Source organism: Stomoxys calcitrans, chromosome 1 (genome assembly GCF_963082655.1).
Source record: "Stomoxys calcitrans chromosome 1, idStoCalc2.1, whole genome shotgun sequence".
In the NCBI taxonomy this organism is placed as follows: domain Eukaryota; kingdom Metazoa; phylum Arthropoda; class Insecta; order Diptera; family Muscidae; genus Stomoxys; species Stomoxys calcitrans.
Window position 1 is genome coordinate 80745560 of NC_081552.1, and position 26257 is coordinate 80771816.

A 26257-nucleotide genomic window follows, 5' to 3' on the forward strand; every position below is an offset into this window, starting at 1 on the left:
TTAACAAATATTATTGTCACTTATTTGTTGTATATAGAAGAGTTTATATGTAAAAAAATTTCGCAATAAAAGAAATATTAAGTTTTTTTTTAATTTTTGCATTTACATTTTTCACACAATAAATTGGAAATATACGAAAATTTCAAGTCAATTTATAAAGTAACGTTTAAGGATTTTTTGTGAAGCAAAAAATCAATAAATTATAAGTTTTCATCAATTATATTTAGAAATTGCAATTATTTTGTATCCTTTTGCAAAATTATTTGCTTCTCCCGTTTTAATTTGCTTTTTGAAAGCTGTTGTAAACGACATATGTTAAAAATGCATGACATCTGAGGAAGTGTCAAGTGAAATGGCACATGGAGTGTTAATACTTATGCCAAAATTTTTAGTTAATCAGATCAAAAATTCGACATATTTTCGTTCGAATTTTTTTTTCTGTCAGAAACCTAGTTTTTTGGCTAGGTTTACGACGTTTTCGACGTATGTAATATACGTCGGAAACGTATGTCATATACGTCACTGTTTCTGACAGGCCATCTCTGGTCATAACAAAACACCTCATGCAAAATTTCTGCTAAATTGGATAATAGTTGCGTCCTCTAGTGGCTGAAGAAGTCCAGAACCCAGATCGGTTTATATGGCAGCAATATCAGGTTATGGACCAATTTGAACTATTCTTAGCACAGTTGTTGAAAGTCATAACAAAACACCTCATGCAAAATTTCACTAAATACGATAATAGTTGCGTCCTCTAGAGGCTCAAGAAGTTAAGACCCGAGATTGGCTTATATTGCAGCTATATCAGGATATAGACCGATTTGAACTATTCTTAACACAGTTATTGGAAGTCATAACAAAACACATCATGCAATATTTCAGCCAAATTGGAAAAGAATTTCTCCCTGTAGAGGCCCAAGAAGTCCAGACGCCAGATCGGTTTATATGGCAGCTATATCAGGTTATGGAACGATTTGGACCATTCTTAATACAGTTGTTGGAAGTCAAAACAAAACACATCATGCAATATTTCAGCCAATTCGGATAAGAATTTCTCCCCGTAGAGGCTCAAGAAGTCCAGACTCCAGATCGGTTTATATGGCAGCTTTATCAGGTTATGGACCGATTTGAACCATTCTTAATACAGTTGTTGGAAGTCATAACAAAACACATCATGCAATATTTCAGCCAAATCGGATAGTAATTGCGTCCTCTAGTGGCTCAAGAAGTCAAGACCCCAGATCGGTTTACATGGGAGCTATATCAAAACATGGACCGATATGAACTATTCTTAACACAGTTGTTGGAAGTCATAACAAAACTCGTCGTGCAAAATTTTAGCCAAATCGGATGAGAATTGTGTAATTAGACGCTCAAGAAGTCAAGACCCCTGATAGGTTTATATGGCAGCTATATCAAAACGTTGACCGATATAGCCCATTTGCAATCTCAACCGACCTACACTAATAAGAAGTATTTGTGCAAAATTTCATGGGGGTAGCTTTATTCCTTCGAAAGTTAGCGTGCTTTCGACAAACAGACGGACGGACAGATGGACGGACATGGCTAGTTCGACTTAAAATGTCATGAAGATCAAGAATTTATATATTTTATGGGGTCTTAGACCAATACCCCCGTCAAATGGTGGAGGGTATAAAAATAACAAGTAAAAGCGTGCTAAGGGGACCCCATGGGAAGCGTGCTAAGGAGAACCCATGGGAACCAACCACCATGGATTCTGCTAGAAATTTATACAAACTAAATAAAGTTGAAGGGAATAATTTTATTCCACATACCAAGCTTCTCTCAAACCAGCAAAATATCAAGTTTCTAGAAACCGAAAAAGGATAATCGAGAAACCGGTTTATATGGTATATATTGTATATCAGGTTATAGATCGATTAGGACCGTAATCCGCGTAGTTGTGCGAAGTCATAACAGGACACTGTAAGCAAATCGGACAAAAATTTTGGTTTCCAGAGGCTCCGGAGAAGGAGCTATATCTAAATCCGAACCGTTATAGCCCATTTGCTATTCTTAACGACCTACATCTTTATTTAGTATCTGTACAAAATCTCAAACGGCTAGCTTTACGCGTTCATCCTCTATCGTGATTTCGACATACGGATAGACGGACATGGCTAGATCCACTCGGAACGTCGGGACGATAAAGAATATGTTAGACGAATATTTCGAGGAGTTACAAACGGAATGACTAGAAAACTAAACCCCCATCCTATGGTGGTGGGTATAAAAAGAGCAAAACTCATTTAAAATTCAATTGGGGCCAAATTACCAATTGGCAGTAATCTTCTTATACATAACAAGTAAGAGCGTGCTAAGTTCGGCCGACAGTTGTTAGATGTGATATCAAAACACTATGTGCAAAATTTCAGTCAAATCCGGTAAGAATTGCGCCCTCTAGAGGCTCAAGCCAAGACCCAAGATCGGTTTATATGGCAGCTATACCAGCCGGTCATGTTTGCCGACTATGGAAATATGGGACTCAAATTAAGGTTATTTGGGAGTAGACCACGTATCTGATATCAACATTAGGGACCAACTGTCTAGGGGACGTCCCACCACCATTACAACCCCCCAATAGGACATATTTGCTCACCAAGACAAGTTGGGTATTAAAGAGAGTGAAACTAAATATTTATAGTTTTTAGGGCCAATACCCCAAACCGGACATATTTGCTGACGTTTGCAATAAGGAGTTTAATTGAGATTGGAAAGCGAATTAGATATCCAATTTTAATGCCAAGGGCAATATGGGTTCAAATAAATGATATATAGGTATATGAGAATAGAGCACGTTGCTGATATATTTTCCGGGCTTAGTGTTTGGAGGACCACTCCAATCCCCAAATTTGATATCCAAATGTAGGACCATGTATTTAGAGCATCACCCCTTTCCCAAAACACCCCCAAGGGGAAAACAATTTTCGACCATGCCAATATGTGACTCAAATGAAAGGTATTTGAGATTAGAAAACGAATTTGATAACCTATTTTGGGGCCATGTATTTGGGGGGCGCCTTATCGTGTAAACTCCTCTAAACCTATGGCAATATGGGTTTTAAATAAATGGTATTTGAGAGAAGAGCACGATGCTGATATTTTCTCAAGGCCAAGTGTCTGGGGGACCATCTCACCCCCGAAAACACCCCTAAATCAGATATCATGAGAATATCGGGCTGAAATAATGTATTTTAAGAATGGAGTACACCTTACATTCAAACTTAAATTCGTAGACAATAAAGATAATATGGTATTCAGATAAAGGCACTTCTATTGTCAAGTGATATACTATTTTCGTAGCATGGTAATAAATATTCCAAGGAAAATTTTGTTCCATATAAAGTAAAAGAAGGCGCAACGGAGCGGGCCTAGCCAGTTATATTATAATACCAAAAGAAACAAGTAAAAAGGCGTTAAGTTCGGCCGGGCCGAACTTTGGATACCCACCACCTCGGGTATATATGTAAACCACCTTTCATCAAAATCCGGTTAAAATTGCATACCTTATGTCGCATAGCAGTTATATAGAAATATGTTCCGATTCGGACCAAATACTAATAAGTACAAGACATTGTTCAATTGTGTTTAACAAAATATTGGTCTCTTTATTAACTATTGGGTTGCCTAAAAAGTAGTTGCGGATTTTTTAAAAGAAAGTAAATGCATTTTTAATAAAACTTAGAATGAACTTTAATCAAATATATAATTGCCATTTTGTTCGATAACCTTTTGCCATCTTCCAGGCAAATTTAGTATTCCACGCTCATAGAACTTCTGGCCTTTATCTGCAAAAAACTGAACCAAGTGCGATTTTATAGCCTCATCATTGCCGAAAGTTTTACCATTTAAGGAGTTCTGCAAAGATCGAAATAAATGGTAGTCTGATGGTGAAAGGTCAGGGCTATATGGTGGATGCATCAAAAGTTCCTAGCCAAGCTCACTCAGTTTTTGGCGAGTGACCAAAGATGTGTGCGGTCTAGCGTTGTCCTGGTGGAATATGACACCTTTACGATTGACCAATTCTGGTCGCTTCTCCTTGATGGCTGTATTCAATTTGTCCAATTGTTGACAGTAAACATCTGAATTAATCGTTTGGTTCCTTGGAAGCAGCTCAAAATATACCACACCCTTCCAATCCCACCAAACAGACAGCATAACCTTCTTTTGGTGGATATCAGCCTTAGAAGTGGTTTGAGCTGGTTCACCATGCTTGAACCATGATCGTTTTCGACTAACGTTGTTGTAAACAATCAATTTTTCATCTCCAGTTATGATTCGTTTTAAAAACGGATCGAATTCATTGCGTTTAAGGTGCATATCACAAGCGTTGATTCGGTTTGTTAAATGAATTTCTTTCAATGCATGTGGTACCTATATTAAAATTGACGCCAAACAAACAAATGTAAACAAAATATCGCGCACTTTTTTTCTAAAGCAAGCTAAAAGTAACAGCTGATAACTGACAGAAGAAAGAATGCAATCACAGAATCACAAGCCGTTGAAAAAATATATCTAAAAATCAATCGGTCTATATGGCAACTATATCCAAATCTGGACCGATCTGCGCCATGTTTAAAAAAGATGTCGAAGGGCCTAAGACAACCAAATTTCAGCAAAATCGGATAATAAATGTAGCTTTAATCGGCCAATGACCCTAAATCGGAGGATCGGTCTATATGGCAGCTATATCCAAATCTGGACCGATCTGGGCCATATTGACTAAGAATGTCGAAGGGCCTAACACAACTCACTGTACCAAATTTCAGCAAAATCGGATAATAAATGTAGCTTTTATCGGCCTAAGACAATAAATCGGAGGATCGGTCTATATGGCAGCTATATCCAAATCTGGACCGATCTGGGCCATATTAACCTAGAATCTCGAAGGGCCTATTACAACTCACTGTCTTAAATTTCAGCAAAATCGGATAATAAATGTGGATTTAATGTTTCTAAGACCCTAAATCGGAGGATCGGCTTATATGGCAGCTATATCCAAATCTACACAATCTGAGCCATATTGACGAAGAATATCGAAGGGCCTAACACAACTCACTGTACCAAAGTTCAGCAAAATCGGATAATAAATGTAGCTTTTATCGGCATAAGACCCTAAATAGGCCGATCGGTCTATATGGGGGCTATATCAAGATATAGTCCAATATAGCCCATCTTCGAACTTAACCTGTTTATGGACAAAAAAAGAATCTGTGCAAAATTTCAGCTCAATATCTCTATTTTTAAAGACTGTAGCGTGATTTCAACAGACAGACGGACGGACATGTTTAGATGGTCTTAGATTTTTACGCTGATCAAGAATATATATACTTTATAGAGTCGGAAATAGATATTTCGATGTGTTGCAAACGGAATGACAAAATGAATATACCCCCATCCTTCGGTGGTGGGTATAAACATGTGGATGTGATAAAAAGTGTGTGCATTCAACCAGGTGTTACCAAAAAAAAAAATTAAAAAACAAGTAAAAGCGTGCTAAGTTCGGCCGGGCCGAATCTTATAAACCCTCCACCATGGATCGCATTTGTCGAGGTCTTTTCCCGGCATCTCTTCTTAGGCAAAAAAGGATATAAGAGAAGATTTGCTCTGCTATTAGAGCGATATCAAGATATGGTCCGGTTTGGACCACAATTAAATTATATGTTGGAGACCTGTGTAAAATATCAGCCAATTCGAATAAGAATTGCGCCCTTTGGGGGCTCAAAAAGTAAAATAGAGAGATCGATTTATATGGGAGATGTATCGGGCTATAGACCGATTCAGACCATAAAAAACACGTATGTTGATGGTCATGAGAGAATCCGTTGTACAAAATTTCAGGCAAATCGGATAATAATTGCTACCTCTAGAGGCTCAAGAAGTCAAGATCCCAGATCGGTTTATATGACAGTTATATCAGGTTATGGACCGATTTGAACCATACTTGGCACAGTTGTTGGATATCATAACAAAACACGTCGTCCCAAAATTCATTCAAATCGGATAAGAATTGCGCACTCTAGAGGCTCTAGAAGTCAAGACCCAAGATCGGTTTATATGGCAGCTATATCAGGTTATGGACCGATTTAAAACATACTTAGCACAGTTGTTGGATATTATAACAAAACACGTCGTGCACAATTTCATTCCAATCGGACAAGAATTGCACACTCTAGAGGCTCAAGAAGTCAAGACCCAAGATCGGTTTATATGACAGCTATATCAGGTTATGGACCGATTTGAAACATACTTGACAAAACTATTGGATATCATAACAAAACACGTCGTGCAAAATTTCATTCCAATAGGACAAGAATTGCACACTCTAGAGGCTCAAGAAGTCAAGACCCAAGATCGGTTTATATGGCCGCTATATCAGGTTATGAACTGATTTGAACCATACTTGGCAAAGTTGTTGGATATTATAACAAAACACGTCGCGCCAAAATTCATTCAAATCGGATAAGAATTGCGCCCTCTAGAGGCTCAAGAAGTCAAGATACAAGATCGGTTTATATGGCAGCTATATCAAAACATGGACCGATTTAGCCCATTTACAATATCAACCAACCTACACTAATAAGAAGTATTTTGCAAAATTTCAAGCGGTTAGCTTTACTCCTTCGGAAGTTAGCGTGCTTTCGACAGACAGACGGACGGACGGACAGGCGGACGGACATGGCTAGATCGATATAAAATGTCACGACGATCAAGAATATATATACTTTATGGGGTCTCAGATGAATATTTCGACTAGTTACAAACAGAATGACGAAATAAGAAATTTTGCTCTTTTTATACCCACCACCGACGGATGGGGGTATATTCATTTTGTCATTCCGTTTGCAACACATCGAAATATCCATTTCCGACCCTATAAAGTATATATATTCTTGATCAGCGTAAAAATCTAAGACGATCTAGACATGTCCGTCCGTCTGTCCGTCTGTCCGTCTGTCTGTTGAAATCACGCTACAGTCTTTAAAAATAGAGATATTGAGCTGAAACTTTGCACAGATTCTTTTTTTGTCCATAAGCAGGTTAAGTTCGAAGATGGGCTATATCGGCCTATATCTTGATATAGCCCCCATATAGACCGATCCGCCGTTTTAGGGTCTTAGGCCCATAAAAGCCACATTTATTGTCCGATTTTGCTGAAATTTAAGACAGTGAGTTGTCTTAGACCCTTCTACATCTTCCGTCAATATGGCTCAGATCGGTTCAGATTTGGATATAGCTGCCATATAGACCGATCCTCCAATATAGGGTCTAAGGCCCATAAAAGCCACATTTATTATCCGATTTTGCTGAAATTTGGGACAGTGAGTGAGTGAGGCCCTTCGACATCCTCCGTCAATATGGCTTAGATCGGTCCGGATTTGGATATAGCTGCCATATAGACCGATCCTCCAATTTAAGGTCATAGGCCCATAAAATCCACATTTATTATCCGATTTTGCTGACATTTGGGACAGTGAGTTGTGTTAGGCCCTTCAACAATCTCCGTCAATTTGGCTAAGATCGGTCCAGATTTGGATATAGCATCCATATAGACCTATCCTCCGATTTAGGGTCTTAGGCCCATAAAAGCCACATTTATTATCCGATTTTGCTGAAATTTGGGGCAGTGAGTTGTCTTAGGTCCTTCGACATCGTCCGTCAATATGGCTCAGATCGGTTTAGATTTGGATATAGCTGCCATATAGACCGATCCTCCAATTTAGGGTCTTAAGCCCATAAAAGCCACATTTATTATCCGATTTTGTGGAAATTTGGGACAGTGAGTTGTGTTAGGCCCTTCAACATTCTCCGTCAATTTGGCATAGATCGGTCCAGATTTGGATATAGCTGCCACATAGACCGATCTCTCGGTTTTAGGTTTTGGAGCCAATAAAAAATGCATTTATTGTCCGATGTTGCCGAAATTTGGGAAAAAGAGTTATGTTAAGCCCCTCCACGTATTTCTGCAATTTGGTCTAGATCGATCAAGATTTGCATATAGCTGCCATATAGACCGATCTCTCTATTTAAAGTCTTGGCCCCATAAAAGGCACATATTTACTCCGATTGCACTGAAATTTGACACACTGATTTATATTATGCTCTTCGACATCCGTGTCGTATATAGTTCAGATCGGTTTATTTTTAGATATAACTTCTAAAAAGGCCAATATTTTGTTATATACAATTGAACAATAACTTTTACTTATTAGTATTTGGTCTAAATCGGAACATGTATTGATATAGCTGCAATGGGGCATAAGGTATGCAATTTTCACCGAATTTTGATAAAAGGTGGTTTACATATATACCCGAGGTGGTGGGTATCCAAAGTTCGGCCCGGCCGAACTTAACGCCTTATTACTTGTTAGAAGCTATATCTAACAAGTAAAAGCGTGCTAAGTTCGGCCGGGCCGAATCTTAAATACCCTCCACCATGGATCGAATTTGTCGAGTTCTTTTCCCGGCATCTCTTCTTAGGCAAAACAGGATATAAGAAAAGATTTGCTCTGCTATTAGAGCGATATCAATATATGGTCCGGTTTGGACCAACATTAAATTATATGTTGGAGACCTGTGTAAAATATCAGCCAATTCGAATAAGAATTGCGCTCTTTGTGAGCTCAAAAAGTAAAATACAGAGATACATATATATGAGAGCTGCATCGGGCTATGGACAGATTCAGACCATAATAAACACGTATGTTAATGGTCATGAAAGAATCCGTCGTGCAAAATTTCATTCCAATCGGATAAGAATTGCGCACTCTAGAGGCTCAAGAAGTCAAGACCCAAGATCGGTTTATATGACAGCTATATCAGGTTATGGACCGATTTGAACCATACTTGGCACAGTTGTTGGATATCATAACAAAACACGTCGTGCAAAATTTCATCCCAATCGGATAAGAATTGCGTACTCTAGAGGCTCAAGAAGTCGAGACCCAAGATCGGTTTATATGGCAGCTATATCAAAACATGGACCGATATGGCCCATTTACAATACCAACCGACCTACACTAAAAATAAGTACTTGTGCAAAATTTCAAGCGGGTAGCTTTACTGCTTCGGAAGTTAGCGTGCTTTCGACAGACAGACGGACGGACGGACGGACAGACGGACGGACATGGCTAGCTCGACATAAAATTTCACGACGATCAAGAATATATATACTTTATGGGGTCTCAGACGAATATTTCGAGTAGTTGAAATCAGAATGACGAAATTAGTATACCCCCCATCTTATGGTGGAGGGTATAAAAATAAACCGGTCTGAACCATAAACGACACGAATGTCGAAAAGCCTTATATTTATACGTCACTGCGTCAAATTTCAGTGAAATCTAATTATAAATGCGCCTTTTAGTGCGCCAAGCCTTTTCATGAAGATATAGGTCTATATGGCAGCTATATCCAAATCTGGACCGATTTCGACCAAGTTGCAGATAAATGTCGGAGAGCTTAACACAACTCACTGTTCCAAATTTCGGGGAAATCGGGCAATAAATGCGCCTTTTATGGCCCCAAAACCTTAAATCAAGAGATAGGTCTATATTGCAGCTATATCCAAATCTGGACTGATCTGACCCAAATTGAAAAATAATATCGAAAGTTCTACCACAACTCACTGTCCCAAATTTCGGCGACATCGGACAATAAACGCACCTTTTATCTGAACCGATCTGAGCCAAATTGACAAAGGATGTCGAAGGGCCTAAGACAACTCACTGTCCCAAATTTCAGCAAAATCGGATAATAAATGTGGCCTACGACCCTAAATCGATGGATCGGTCTATATGGCAGCTATACCCAAATCTGGATCGATCTGAGCCAAATTGACGGAGGATGTAAGGGGGCCTAACACAACTCACTGTCCCAAATTTCAGCAAAATCGGATAATAAATGTGGCTTTTATGGGTCTAAGACCCTAAATCGGAGGATCGGTCTATATGAAGGCTATATCTTGATATAGTCCGATTTGGCCTATCTTCGAACTTAACCTGCTTATACACAAAAAAAGAATCTGTGCAAAGTTTCAGCTCAATATCTCAATTTTTGAAGACTGTAGCGTGATTTCAACAGACAGACGGACAGACGGACGGACATGTCTAGATCGTCTTAGATTTTTACGCTGATCAAGAATATATATACTTTATAGGGTCGGAAATGGATATTTCGATGTGTTGCAAACGGAATGACAAAATGAATATACCCCCATCCTTCGGTGGTGAGTATAACAAGTAAGATCGTGCTAAGTTCGGCCGGGCCGAATCTTAAATATCCTCTACCATTGATCGCATTTGTCGAGTTCTATGCGCGGTATCTCTTTTTAGACAAACATAGAATATTAAATAAGAACTGTTGTGCTATTGGAGCAATATCAAGTTATAGTCCGATTCGGACCATATATGAATGCTGAGCATTGTGGAAGTCATTGGGTAATATTTCAGTTCATTCGGATAATAATTGCTCCTTGTAGGGGCTCAAGAAGCAAAATCAAGCTATTGATCGATTCAGACCATACTAGACACGTCTGTTGAAGGTCATGAGGGAAGCCATTTCAGCCAAATCGGATGATAATTGCGCCCTCTGGAGGTTCAAGCAGTCAAGATACCAGATCGGTTTATATGGCAGCTATATCAGGTTCTATATCGATTTACACCATACTTAGCACAGTTATTGGAAGTCATATCAAAACACCTCATGCTAAATTTCAGCCAAATCGGATGGTTATTGCTCGCTCAACTGGCTCAAGAAGTCCAAGAAATCCAAGATCGGTTTATATGACAGCTATACCAGATAATGAACCGATTTGAATCATACTTAGCACAGTAGTTGAAAGTTAAACCAAAATACTACGTAATAGTTAAATCGGACGAGAATTGGGCCCTCTAGGGGCTCAAAAAGTCAAGACCCCAGATCGGTTATATGACAGCTATATCAAAATATGGATTGATTTAAACCATACTTGGCACAGTTGTTGGATATCATAACAAAACACGTCGTGCAGAATTTCCTTCCAATCGGATAAGAATTGCGCCTTCTAGAGGCTCAAGAAGTCAAAACCCAAGATCGGTTTATATGGCAGCTGTATCAAAACATTGACCTATATGACCCATTTACAATTCCAACCGACCTACACAAATAAGAAGTATTTGTGCAAAATTGCAAGCGGCTAGCTTTACTCCTTCGGAAGTTAGCGTGCTTTCGATAGACAGACGGACGGACAGACTGACGGACATGGCTAGATCGACATAAAATGTCGCGACGATCAAGAATATATATACTTTATGGGGTCTCAGACGAATATTTCGAGTAGTTACAAACAGAATGACGAAATAAGTATACCCCCCATCCTATGGTGGAGGGTATAAAAACGGAGAAAAAATATTCCATGGCGTTATTAAACGATCTTCTTAAAAAAAAAAAAACCAAGTAAAAGCGTGCTAAGTTCGGCCGGGCCGAATCTTATATACCCTCCACCATGGATCGTATTTGTCGAGTTCTTTTCTCGGCATCTCTTCTTAGGCAAAAAAGGATATAAGAAAAGAGTTGCTCTGCTATTAAAACGATATCAAGATATGGTCCAGTTCGGACGACAATTAAATTGTATGTTGGAGACCTGTGTGAAATGTCAGCCAATTCGTATAAGAATTGCGCCCATTGGGGGCTCACGAAGTAAAATAGAGAGAACGATTTATATGGGATCTGTATCGGGCTATAGACCGATTCAGACCATAATAAACACGTTTGTTGATGGTCATGAGAGGATCCGTCGTACAAAATTTCAGGCATATCGGATAATAAGTGCGACCTCTAGGGGTCAAGAAGTCAAGATCCCAGATCGGTTTATATGGCAGCTATATCAGGTTATGAACCGATTTGAATCTTATTTGACACAGTTGTTGAAAGTAAAAAAAAATAAAGGCATATCGGATAATAAGTGCGACCTCTAGGGGTCAAGAAGTCAAGATCCCAGACCGGTTTATGTGGCAGCTATATCAGGTTATGAACCGATTTGAATCTTATTTGACACAGTTGTTGAAAGTAAAAATAAAATACGTCATGCAAAATTTCAGCCAAATCGAATAGGAATTGCTCCCTCTAGAAGCTCAAGAAGTCAAATCCCCAGATATGTTTATATGACAGCTATATCAAGTTATGGACCGATTTCAACCATACTTAGCACAGTTGTTGGATATCACAACGAAAATTCATTCAAATCGGATAAGAATTGTGCCCTCTAGAGGCTCAAGAAGTCAAGACCCAAGATCGGTTTATATGACAGCTACATCAGGTTATGGACCGATTTGAACCATACTTGGCACAGTTGTTGGATATAATAACAAAACACGTCGTGCAAAATTTCATTTCAATCGGATAAGAATTGCGCACTCTAGAGGCTCAAGAAGTCAAGACCCAAGATCGGTTTATATGGCAGCTATATCAGGTTATAAACCGATTTGAACCATACTTGGCACAGTTGTTGGATATCATAGCAAAACACGTCGTGCAAAATTTCATTCCAATCGGATAAGAATTGCGCACTCTAGAGGCTCAAGAAGTCGAGACCCAAGATCGGTTTATATGGCAGCTATATCAAAACATGGACCGATATGGCCCATTTACAATACCAACCGACCTACACCAATAAGAAGTATTTGTGCAAAATTTCAAGCGGCTAGCTCTACTCCTTCGGAAGTTAGCGTGCTTTCGACAGACAGACGGACGGACGGACGGACAGACGGACGGACAGACGGACGGACATTGCTAGATCGACATAAAATGTCGCGACGATCAGGAATATATATACTTTATGGGGTCTCAGACGAATATTTCGAGTAGTTACAAACAGAATGACGAAATTAGTATACCCCCCATCTTATGGTGGCGGGTATAACAAGTAAAAGCGTGCTAAGTTCCGCCGGGCCGAATCTTATATACCCTCCACCATGGATCGCATTTGTCGAGTTATTTTCCCGGCACCTCTTCTTAGGCAAAAAAAGGATATAAGAAAAGATTTGCTCTGGTATTAGAGCGATATCAAGATATGGTCCGGTTTGGACCACAATTAAATTATATGTTGGAGACCTGTGTAAAATGTCAGCCAATTCGAATAAGAATTGCGCCCTTTGTCGGCTCAAGAAGTAAAATAGAGAGATCGATTTATATGGGAGCTGTATCGGCCTATAGACCGATTCAGACCATAATAAACACGTATATTAATGGTCATGAGAGAAATTTCGGGCAAATCGGATAATAATTGCGACCTCTAGAGGCTCAAGAAGTCAAGATCCCAGATCGGTTTATATGGCAGCTATATCAGGTTATGAACCGACTTGTACTTTATTTGACATAGTTGTTGAAAGTAACAATAAAAAACGTCTTTTGAAATTTCAGCCAAATCGGATAGAAATTGCGCCCTCTAGAAGCTCAAGAAGTCAAGTCCCCATATCTGTTTATATGACAGCTATATCAGGTTATGAACCGATTTCAACCATATTTGGCACAGTTGTTGGATATCATAACAAAATACTACGTGCCAAAATTCATTCAAATTGGATAAGAATTGCGCCCTCTAGAGGCTCAAGAAGTCAAGACCCAAGATCGGTTTATATGACAGCTATACAAGGTTATGGGCCGATTTGAACCATATTTAGCACAGTTGTTGGATATCGTAACAAAACACGTCGTGCAAAATTTCATTCCAATCGGATAAGAATTGCGCACTCTAGAGGCTCAAGAAGTCAAGACCCCAGATCGGTTTATATGGCAGCTATATCAGGTTATGAGCCGATTTAAACCATACTTGGCACAGTTGTTGGATGTAATAACAGAACATGTCGTGCAAAATTTCATTTTAATAGGATAAGAATTGCGGACTCTACAGGCTCAAGAAGTCAAGACCCAAGATCGGTTTATATGGCAGCTATATCAGGTTATAAACCGATTTGAACCATACTTGGCACAGTTGTTGGATATCATAACAAAACACGTCGTGGGAAATTCCATTCCATTCGGATAAGAATTGCGCCCTCTAGAGGCTCAAGAAGTCAAGACCCAAGATCGGTTTATTTGGCAGCTATATCAGGTTATGGGCCGATTTGAACCATACTTGGCACAGTTGTTGGATATCATAGCAAAACACGTCGTGCAAAATTTCATTCTGATCGGTTAAGAATTGCGCACGCTAGAGGCTCAAGAAGTCAAGACCCAAGATCGGTTTATATGGCAGCTATATCAGGTTATAGACCGATTTGAACTATACTTGGCACAGTTGTTGTATATCATAACAAAACACGTCGTGCAAAATTTCATTCCAATCGGATAAGAATTGCGCACTCTAGAAGCTCAAGAAGTCAAGACCCAAGATCGGTTTATATGGCACCTATATCAAAACATGGACCGATATGGCCAATTTACAATACCAACCGACCTACACTAATAAGAGGTATTTGTGCAAAATTTCAAGCGGCTAGCTATACTCCTTCGGAAGTTAGCGTGCTTTCGACAGACAGACGGACGGACGGACAGACGGACGGACTTGGCTAGATCGACATAAAATGTCATGACGATCAAGAATATATATACTTTATGGGGTCTCAGACAAATATTTCGAGTAGTTACAAACAGAATGACGAAATTAGTATACCCCCCATCTTATGGTGGAGGATATAAAAACGTCTTGCAAAATTTCAGCCAAATCGGATAGGAATTGCGCCCTCTAGAAGCACAAGAAATCAAATCCCAAGTCTGTTTATATGACAGCTATATCAGGTTATGAACCGATTTGAACCATACTTGGCACAGTTTTGGATATCATATCAAAATACTTCGTGCCAAAATTCATTCAAATTGGATAAGAATCGCGCCCTCTAGAGGCTCAAGAAGTCAAGACCCAAGATCGGTTTATATGACCGCTATATCAGGTTATGAACCGATTAAAACCATACTTGACACAGTTGTTGGATATCATAAAAAAACACGTCGTGCAAAATTTTATTCCAATCGGATAAGAATTGCGCACTCTAGAGGCTCAAGAAGTCAAGACCCCAGATCGGTTTATATGGCAGCTATGTCAGGTTATATACCGATTTCAACCATACTTGGCACAGTTGTTGGACATCATAACAAAACACGTCGTGCAAAATTTCATTCTAATCGGATAAGAATTGCGCACTCTAGAGGCTCAAGAAGTCAAGACCCAAGATCGGTTTATATGGCAGCTATATCAGGTTATAAGCCGATTTGAACCATACTTGGCACAGTTGTTGGATATCAAAACAAAATACGTCGTACAAAATTTCATTCCAATCGGATAGGAATTGCGCACTCTAGAGGCTCAAGAAATCAATACCCAAGATCGGTTTATATGGCAGTTATTTCAAAACATGGACCGATATGGCCCATTTACAATACCAACCGACCTACACTAATTAGAAGTATTTGTGCAAAATTTCAAGCGGCTGACTTTACTCCTGCGGAAGTTAGCGTGCTTTCGACAGACAGACGGTCGGACGGACGGACATGGCTAGATCGACATAAAATGTCACGACGATCAAGAATATGTATACTTTGTGGGGTCTCAGACGAATATTTCGAGTAGTTACAATCAGAATGACGAAATTAGTATACCCCCCATCCTATGGTGGAGGGTATAACAAGAAAAAAATTAAAAACCAGTAAGGAAAGGCAAGAGTCCTGCGGTGCCGGCTATATAATACCCTACACCACCGAGTGTACGTAATACCTTTAATTTATAGCGCTTATACCCGAATCTAATCAGACTTTAATTTGCATACCTATTAAAATATCGAATAGAACCCTCTACGATTTTCTTACGATGGTACGAAAATTGTGGCTTCTACAGTCTTAAAAGTCGAAACGCATAAAATATATATATGGGAGTTTAATCTAAATATGATTCGATTTTGATGAAGATTTGCACACATATTGGTATGTCAATTAAAACATCTCATGAACAATTTTGTAACAATCGGACCGAAATTGTAGCTACTTCAGCCGTCAACGTCGAAACGCATAAAAGATATACATAGGAATTTTACTTAAATCTGGTTCGATTTTGATTAAATGGAATCAGGAAGTAATTCTAAGCCGATCGGTATACTTATCAATGGGTCTAGCTCTTTTCTTTCTTAGCGTTGCAAACAAATACACAAATCTATAATACCCTGTACCACAGTGGTGGTGTAGGGTATAAAAATATATATTGGGTTGCCCAAAAAGTAATTGCGGATTTTTTAAAAGAAAGTAAATGAATTTTTGGTAAAACTTAGAATGAACTTTAATCAAATATACTTTTTTTACACTTTTTTCTAAAGCAAGCTAAAAGTAACAGCTGATAACTGACAGAAGAAAGAATGCAATTACAGAGTCACAAGCTGTGAAAAAATTTGTCAACGCCAACTATATGAAAAATCCGCAATTACCTTTTGGCAACCCAATATTAACGAATCGGTTTAGTTATTGTTAAACTTTCGAAAAAGGAATCATTTAAACATGATTTCCTGTTGCTATCATGCAAATGCAAACTTTCCCCGTGAACATTCCACTAAGGAACATGGGAAAATTTCTAACATATCAATTAGTGCAGTCCGATTCAAGTTTAAGCTCAATGATAAGGGACCTCCTTTTTATAGCCGAGTCCGAACGGCGTGCCGCAGTGCGACACCTCTTTGGAGAGAAGTTTTACATGGCATAGTACCTCTCAAATGTTGCCAGCATTAGGAGGGGAAAACCACCGCTGAAAATCTTTTCTGATGGTCTCACAAGGATTCGAATTTTCAAATTGACTGATTAAATATTTCTAGGGTATAAACCATAGCAGATTAAACTTAATGCGAAATTAAATTGACAGCTCATATTAAGACACCGATAATGGATAAAAATAAAGTGTGTACAAAATCTCTACCATAATTATACCCTATACCACCACTGTGGTGCAGGATATTACAAGTTTGTGCATTTGTTTGCAACGCTAAGAAGGAGAAGAGCTAGACAAATTGGTAAGTTTGCCGATCGACTTAGAATCGCTTTCTGAATCGATTTAGCCATGTGCGTCTGTCCGTCCGTCTGTGAGTCCGTGTATTCTTGTAATCAAAGTGCAGGTCGTATTTGTTGTCCAATCATCACGAAACTTTGCACATGCCACTTTTTTGGCCGAAGGACGAACGCTATTGATTTTGGTAAGATTCGGTTCAGATTTAGATATAACTACCATATATATGTATCGCCCGATTTGCACTTAAACGACGGTAGTAGCTGCAATATTCAACCGATCTACACAAAATTTGGCACGGATTGTTTTGTTACTGATCTTAACATATCTGCAAAATTTCATCAAAATTGGTTCGGATTTAGGTATATCTCCCACAGGGATGTAGCCAGGGTGGGAGCCCTTGAGTTTATGGATATAAAAAATTGACGTCTTTCGACTTGTTGTTACTGGTTTCAGTTGTCCACTTTACGCCAAACCAAATTTCATTAGGATGCCTTTTTCCTATCTAGAATTTTTCTAAGATAGATCTATTTTTGGGTATTTTTCGTCGTTATTGGGTAATTTTAATATTTTCAAAACATAAAATTTTTATACCCTCCACCATAAGATGGGGGGTATACTAATTTCGTCATTCTGTTTGTAACTACTCGAAATATTCGTCTGAGACCCCATAAAGTATATATATTCTTGATCGTCGTGAAATTTTATGTCGATCTAGCCATGTCCGTCCGTCTGTCCGTCCGTCCGTCCGTCCGTCCGTCCGTCCGTCCGTCCGTCCGTCCGTCCGTCTGTCTGTCGAAAGCACGCTAACTTCCGAAGGAGTAAAGCTAGCCACTTGAAATTTTGCACAAATACTTCTTATTAGTGTAGGTCGGTTGGTATTGTAAATGGGCCATATCGGTCCATGTTTTGATATAGCTGCCATATAAACCGATCTTAGGTCTTGACTTCTTGAGCCTCTAGAGTGCGCAATTCTTATCCGATTGATATGAAATTTTGCACGACATGTTTTCTTATGATATCCAACAATTGTGCCAAGTGTGGTTCAAATCGGTCCATAACCTGATATAGCTGCCATATAAACCGATCGGGGGTCTTGACTTCTTGAGCCTCTAGAGTGCGCAATTCTTATCCGATTGAGATGAAAGTTTGCACCACGTGTTTTGTTATTATATCCAACAACTGTGTCAAGTATGGTTTAAATCGGCCAATAACCTGATATAGCTGCCATATAAACCGATCTTGGGTCTTGACTTCTTGAGCCTCTAGAGGGCGTAATTCTTATCCGATTGGAATGGAATTTCGCACGACCTGTTTTGTTATGATACCCAACAACTGTGCTAAGTATGGTTTAAATCGGTTCATAACCTGATATAGCTGCCATATAAACCGATCTTGGGTCTTGACTTCTTGAGCCTCTAGAGCGCACAATTCTTATCCGATTTGAATGAGTTTTTGCACGAAGTATTTTGTCATGTGTCCAACAACTGTGCCAAGTATGGCTGAAATCGGTCCATAACCTGATATAGCTGTCATATAAACAGATCTGGGAATTTGACTTCTTGAGCTTCTAGAGGGCGCAATTCCTATCCGATTTGGCTGAAATTTTGCATGACGTATTTTATTTTTACTTTCAACAACTGTCTCAAATAAGGTTCAAATCGGTTCATAACCTGATATAGCTGCTATATAAACCGATCTGGGATCTTGACTTCTTGACCCCTAGAGATCGCAATTATTATCCGATATGCCTGAACTTTTGTACGACGGATCCTCTCATGACCATCAACAAACGTGTTTATTATGTTCTGAATCGGTCTATAGCCCGATACAGATCCCATATAAATCGTTCTCTCTATTTTACTTCGTGAGCCCCAATGGGCGCAATTCTTATACGAATTGGCTGAAATTTTACACAGGTCTCCAACATATAATTTAATTGTGGTCCGAACCGGACCATATCTTGATATCGCTCTAATAGCAGAGCAACTCTTTTCTTATATCCTTTTTAGCCTAAGAAGAGATGCCGGGAAAAGAACTCGACAAATGCGATCCATGGTGGAGGGTATATAAGATTCGGCCCGGCCGAACTTAGCACGCTTTTACTTGTTGTGATTAAATCAATCACAAACGAAAAGTGATTAAAAGTTTCTTAAGCCAAAATCTTCATGAAATTTTCTTGCAAAAAAAAAAATGTTATTTAAAAATGTTTTTAAATGAAATATTTTACTTGTTTGCCTGAAAAACTTTTCCAATAATAATTAGTAATATTTAATTATAAATTATTTGATTTACATCAGCAATGAAATGAAAAATTTTAAGACCCCGAAATGGTAGCCCAGATAAATTTATATTTAAAAGTAATAATTTCAAATAAAACCATTTTGCTTTTTTTCTTGGAATTTCAAAATTCACAATATAGTATTTAATGCAATCTATACGGAACTCGTAGTGATTAGGGAAAAATTTTAGTAGAGATTTGTTAGTTCTGTTGGCTATGCCACAGTGAGCACTGCACATTTGAGCACACTGAAATATTATTTATCTTTTAATAGAATCTTTTTACAATGCAAAGATTTTGCGAATAATGATTACTTTATGTATTATGTAAGAAAATCTTTAATTTAATTCGTCGAGTCAAATTCCATGTGTACAAAAAGGTGGGTATTAAGTTCGTGTTTCACAGTAAAATACCCATGTTTTTCACGATTACTAAAACTACAAAAACATCACTGATAACATAACACTTTTATTAAATTTTTTTCATAGATAATGAGTATGCCCTAATGAGTGAAATCATAAAGTCTTTTTGCTTTTAAAACTATTATCTACAAAAAGTAAAAATATAAATTTTCACTGTGAAACACGAACCAAATACCCACCGTAAGTGTACCTCACGTGTTAAAAGCATACACGACAATAGCTGGATGCAATTTTTACCGGACATCTTTCCCATCAAAAACGGATCTTCGATCGATTTTAATTATGTTCGAAGAGGAAATTAGCGACATCATTTAAGCAGAATGTAGATGGTTTTTCGTAAAAATTGATCAAATTTAATTTTTTTGAAATATTTAACTTTCACTATAAAACTAAGATATTCGCGAAGACAATCACACTTTGAAGGTTTTAAAGGTTAGAATCGGCCTACAAATAGTGTGTTGGCAATCAATACAAAATTCAGCTCTGACCAAATGTCACCGCCGATGGGTCAGTTCCTGCATTAAATAACAACCACAATTTTCAAAAAGAAATGTCAAGGTATCTTTACCAATTTCACAATAACAGAAGAATTTTGGAAATTTTTGATTTTGAAAAAATTATCTGCACAAAATTTGGCTCGGTTTGTTTTGTTACTGATATTAACATATTTGCATGATTTCATCAAAATCGGTTCAGATTTGGATATAGCACCAGCGCAGATTTAGATATAGCTGTCATGTACATATATATATTGCCCGAATTTATAATTGTAAGGTAGGTATAGGGTATTGTGTAGACGGATCCGCCTGACTTTATCCTTTCCTGACTGGTTTTATTTTAGCTCGCAACATTAACCAAAGGAGCTGATTTTGAAAAGGCCTTCTCAACATCATCACGTTTGGTAAGTCTCTAATATTTTTTTTTGTACACCTATCTCTTAAAATGTCATTAAGTAATGTTAACTAATAGAAAGAGAATGTAGCTAGGAAGAGTTTGTGTGGGCGGTAATGCTACTCTCTTTTGTCTTGGTCGCTTTGATCCCAGTATTTGGTTGCTTTAAAAATTTTTGGTTTTGTGAGCTCTGTCATTTTTATGCCCAACACCGACGGATGGGGGTATATTCATTTTGTCATTTCGTTTGCAACACATCGAAATATCCATTTCCGACCCTATAAAGTATATATATTCTTGATCAGCGTAAAAATCTAAGACGATCTAGACATGTCCGTCCGTCTGTCCGTCTGTCTGTTGAAATCACGCTACAGTCTTCAAAAATAGAGATATTGAGCTGAAATTTTTGCACAGGTTCTTTTTTTTATCCATAAGCAGGTTAAGTTCAAAGATGGGCTATATCTGGCTATATCTTGATATAGCCCCCATATAGACCGATCCGCCGATTTAGGGTCTTAGGCCAATAAAGGCCACATTTATTATCCAATTTTGCTGAAATTTGGGACAGTGAGTTGTCTTAGCCCCTTCGATATGTTCCGTAAATATGGCTCAGATCGGTTTAGATTTTGATATAGCTGCCATATAGACCGATAATCCGATTTAGGGTCTTAGGCCCATAAAAGCCACATTTATTATCGGATTTTGCTGAAATTCGGGGCAGTGAGTTGTGTTAGGCCCATCGACATCGTCCGTCAATTTGGCCGAGATCGGTTTAGATTTGGATATAGCTGCCATATAGACCGATCCTCCGATTTAGGGTCATAGGCTACATTTATTACCCGATTTTGCTGAAATTTGGGACAGTGAGTTGTCTTAGGCCCTTCGACGTCCACCGTCAATACGGCTCAGATCGGTTCAGATTTCGATATAGCTGCCACATAGACCGATCTCTCGGTTTTAGGTTTTGGAGCCAATAAAAAATGCATTCTTTGTCCGATGTTGCCGAAATTTGGGACAAAGAGTTAAGTTAAGCTCCTCCACATATTTCTGCAAGTTGGTCTAGATCGATCAAGATTGCATATAGCTGCCATATAAACCGATCTCTCGATTTAAAGTCTTGGCCCCATAAAAGGCGCATTTTTAATCCGATTGCGCTGAAATTTGACACACTGACTTATGTTATGCTTTTCGACATCCGTTTCGTATATAGTTCAGATCGGTTTATTTTTAGATATAACTACTAAAAAGACCAATATTTTGTTATATACAATTGAACAATAACTTTTACTTATTAGTATCTGGTCCAAATCGAAACATAGCTGTTATGGGGCATAAGGTATGAATTTTGCACCGGATTTTGAGGAAAGGTGGTTCACATATATATCCGAGGTGGTGGGTATCCAAAGTTCGGCCCGGCCGAACTTAACGCCTTTTTGCTTGTTTTTATTGCGATTCGGAGAAACTCTTCTCTCCCAAAAGAGATTTTTTTTTTGATTTTTGTTTTGATTATCAAATGCAATGGTAAAGTCTGATGCTTTTGGTTTGGTATACCCATGTATGCATTTTTCATTCCTTGTGGATATTTCAATTATTGATAGGTATCATCATTATAAAGTGTTAAATAAGTTTTCATTTATTTTGTATAAGGCACTCTACATGCATAATTAATAATTATAACAAGTAAAAGCGTGCTAAGTTCGGCCGGGCCGAATCTTATATACCCTCCACCATGGATCGCATTTGTCGAGTCCTTTTTCCGGCATCTCTTCTTAGGCAAAAAAGGATATAAGAAAAGAGTTGCTCTGCTATTAAAACGATATCAAGATATGGTCCGGTTCGGACCACAATTAAATTATATGTTGGAGACCTGTGTAAAATTTCAGCCAATTCGTATAAGAATTGCGCCCATTGGGGCACACGAAGTAAAATAGAGAGAACGATTTATATGGGATCTGTATCGGGCTATAGACCGATTCAGACCATAATAAACACGTTTGTTGATGGTCATGAGAGAATCCGTCGTACAAAATTTCAGGCATATCGGATAATAATTGCGACCTCTAGGGGTCAAGAAGTCAAGATCCCAGATCGGTTTATATGGCAGCTATATCAGGTTATGCACCGATTTGAACCTTATTTGACACAGTTGTTGAAAGTAAAAATAAAATACATCATGCAAAATTTCAGCCAAATCGGATAGGAATTGCGCCCTCTAGAAGCTCAAGAAGTCAAATCCCCAGATCTGTTTATATGACAGCTATATCAGGTTATGGACCGATTTCAACCATACTTGGTACATTTGTTGGATATCATAACCAAATACTTTGTGCAAAAATTCATTTAAATTGGATAAGAACTGTGCCCTCTAGAGGCTCAAAAAGTCAAGACCCAAGATCGGTTTATATGGCAGCTATATCAGGTTATGGACCGATTTAAACCATACTTGGCACACTTGTTGGGTATCATAAAAACGTCGTGCGAAATTTCATTCTGATCGGGTAAGAATTGCGCACTCTAGAGGCTCAAGAAGTCAAGACCCAAGATCGGTTTATATGGCAGCTATATCAGGTTATGGACCGATTTGAACTATACTTGGCACAGTTGTTGGACATCATAGCAAAACACGTCGTGCAAATTTCATTCCAATCGGATAAGAATTGCGCACTCTAGAGGCTCAAGAAGTCAAGACCCAAGATCGGTTTATATGGCAGCTATATCAAAACATGGACCGATATGGCCCATTTACAATACCAACCGACCTACACTAATAAGAAGTATTTGTGCAAAAATTTCAAGCGGCTAGCTTTACTCCTTCGGAAGTTAGCGTGCTTTCGACAGACAGACGGACGGACGGACGGACATGGCTAGATCGACATAAAATGTCGCGACGATCAAGAATATATATACTTTATGGGGTCTCAGACGAATATTTCGAGTAGTTACAAACAGAATGACGAAATTAGTATACCCCCCATCTTATGGTGGAGGGTATAAAAAGTAACTAGGCGAACCGGGCCCGCTCCGCTGCCTTGTCTTTTGTCTGAATGTGGATATCGAATTCGTGCAACTGTAGCCTATTTTCGCTTATGACGCTAAACGCCTGAGATCGAATCCTGGCGAGAACATCGAACAAAATTTAAAGCATTTGCGTGGTACCATGCTATGCATGGTCATGTACAAAATTCTGCTTAGATGTTGCACTGCGGCACGCCGTTCAGACACGGCTATATAATAGGTATTTTATTATTGAGTTTAAGCTTAAATCGGAAAGCATTCATTGATGTGTGAGAAGTTTGCCCCTGCTCGGTTCCTGGGCAAATTTGCACTCTACTCCCAAATGCATTTCTTTTGAGTCCTATAATACCATATTGGTAAATGTTTCAGGTTTTGGGGGTATTTCTGGGATGGGGTGGCCACCCAGACATCTGGCCCTTAAAGTTAATTTACGCTACGTGCTCTTCTTTCAGATACATTTTAAATGAGCCCCATAATGGCATAATCGGTAAATAAGTTCTGTTTGAGGGTGGGTTCCACCAGGGTCTTTGTCCCGAAAATAAAAATAAATTTCCACCCCAAATGGCTTTTATATAATTGGGAGGTATTTTGGGATGAGGCGGCTTCCCAAACACATAGCTCTTCAATTGGATATCAAATTCGCTTTTTTATCTCAAGCACCTTTCGTTTGAGCTCTATATTGTCGTGATTGGCATATATATTCATTTAGCGGGTTTTGGGTGGCACCCGACGCACCCGACCCCAACAATAGAATCCATGTCTTGTTTTTGGTGACCGTGATAGTGCATAAAGATTTCGAACGAATCGCATTACCAATCTCCGAGATCTGGTGATTTTGAAAATTAGGGTTATGAAAATTGCTTTTTAGGGGAGGGGTGACACCTCAGACATTTCTACTCAAGTATGAATATCAAATTCATGCTCCACTCCCAAATCCCTTTGCTTTGAGCCCCATATTGGCATGGGCTGTAAATACGAACCGTTTGGATGGTGTTTTGGGCCTGGGGCGGCCATCAACACTTTGCCCTGAAACCAGATATCAAATTCGATCCTTACTCCAAAATACCGTTGATTTAAGCTGCATATTGCAAAAGTCCAAAATTCAGTTCAGGTTGCTGGTGCTGCAGGACGTACTCCCAAACAATTGACTCCAAATTTGGATATCAAATTCATTTCCGACTCTCAAATACCTTTTATTTGAGTCCTATATTGTCGTTATGGGTCAATTAACCTATTTGACGTATTTTTAGGGGGAAAAACGCCACCACCAAGCGGCTAATATGCCCAGTTGGGGGTATTTATTATGGAGAGACCTCCCATTACTTGGACCTAATTTTTTATGCCATATTTGTAACCTACTGCCCATATTGACATGAATGGGGAGTGGGGTATATATACTATACTTCGATCTGATTTTGTATGCCAGTTTCGTAATCTACTCTCGAATACCTTTAATTTGAGACCCATATTGACATGAACGTCCAATGTGTCTATTTGGGGGGAGTTGTGGCTGGCCGATGGGTACTTAGACTTAAATGTTGATACCATATTCGCATTCTACTCTCCAATACCATTCATTTGACAACCATATTGGCCTTGTTATGAAATTCGTAGTCTACTCCTGAATACTTTTCATTTGAGTCCCATATTGTTTCGATCGGTCCACTTTTATTTTTGGGCAGAACTTTTTGGATAAAGGGAGCGTCTGCCCCCCTTTCGATATCAAAAAACTAAATAACCTATGTTCCTTCCAGGCCATACTGCACAATCTGTGAAAATTTCAAGGTAATCGGTTCAGCCATTTTTGAGTCTATAGGGAACAAACAAACAAACCGACAAACGAACAAAACACAAATTAATTTTTATACCCACCACCGAAGGATGGGGGTATATTCATTTTGTCATTCCGTTTGCAACACATCGAAATATCTATTTCCGACCCTATAAAGTATATATATTCTTGATCAGCGTAAAAATCTAAGACGATCTAGACATGTCCGTCCGTCTGTCTGTTGAAATCACGCTAAAGTCTTTAAAAATAGAGATATTGAGCTGAAACTTTGCACAGATTCTTTTTTTGTCCATAAGCAGGTTAATTTCGAAGATGGGCTATATCGGACTATATCTTCATATAGCCCCCATATAGACCGATCCGCCGATTAAGGGTCATAGACCCATAAAAGCGACATTTATTATCCGATTTTGCTGAAATTCGGGACAGTGAGTTGTGTTAGGCCCTTCAACATCCTTCGTCAATTTGGCTCAGATCGGTCCAGATTTGGATATAGCTGCCATATAGACCGATCTTTCGATGTAGGGTCTTAGGCCCATAAAAGCCACATTTATTATCCAATTTCGGTGAAATTTGGGACAGTGAGTTGTGTTGGGCTCTTCGACATCCTTCGCCAATTCGGCCTAGATCGGCTAAGATTCGGATATAGCTGCCATATAGACCGATAGAATTTAGGGCCATAAACGGCGCATTTATTGTCCGAAATCGCTGAAATTTGGGACAGCGAGTTGTGTTAGGCTCTTCGACGTCCTTTCTCAATTTGGCCCAGATTGGTCCAGATTTGACTATAGCTGCCATATAGATTAATCTCTCGA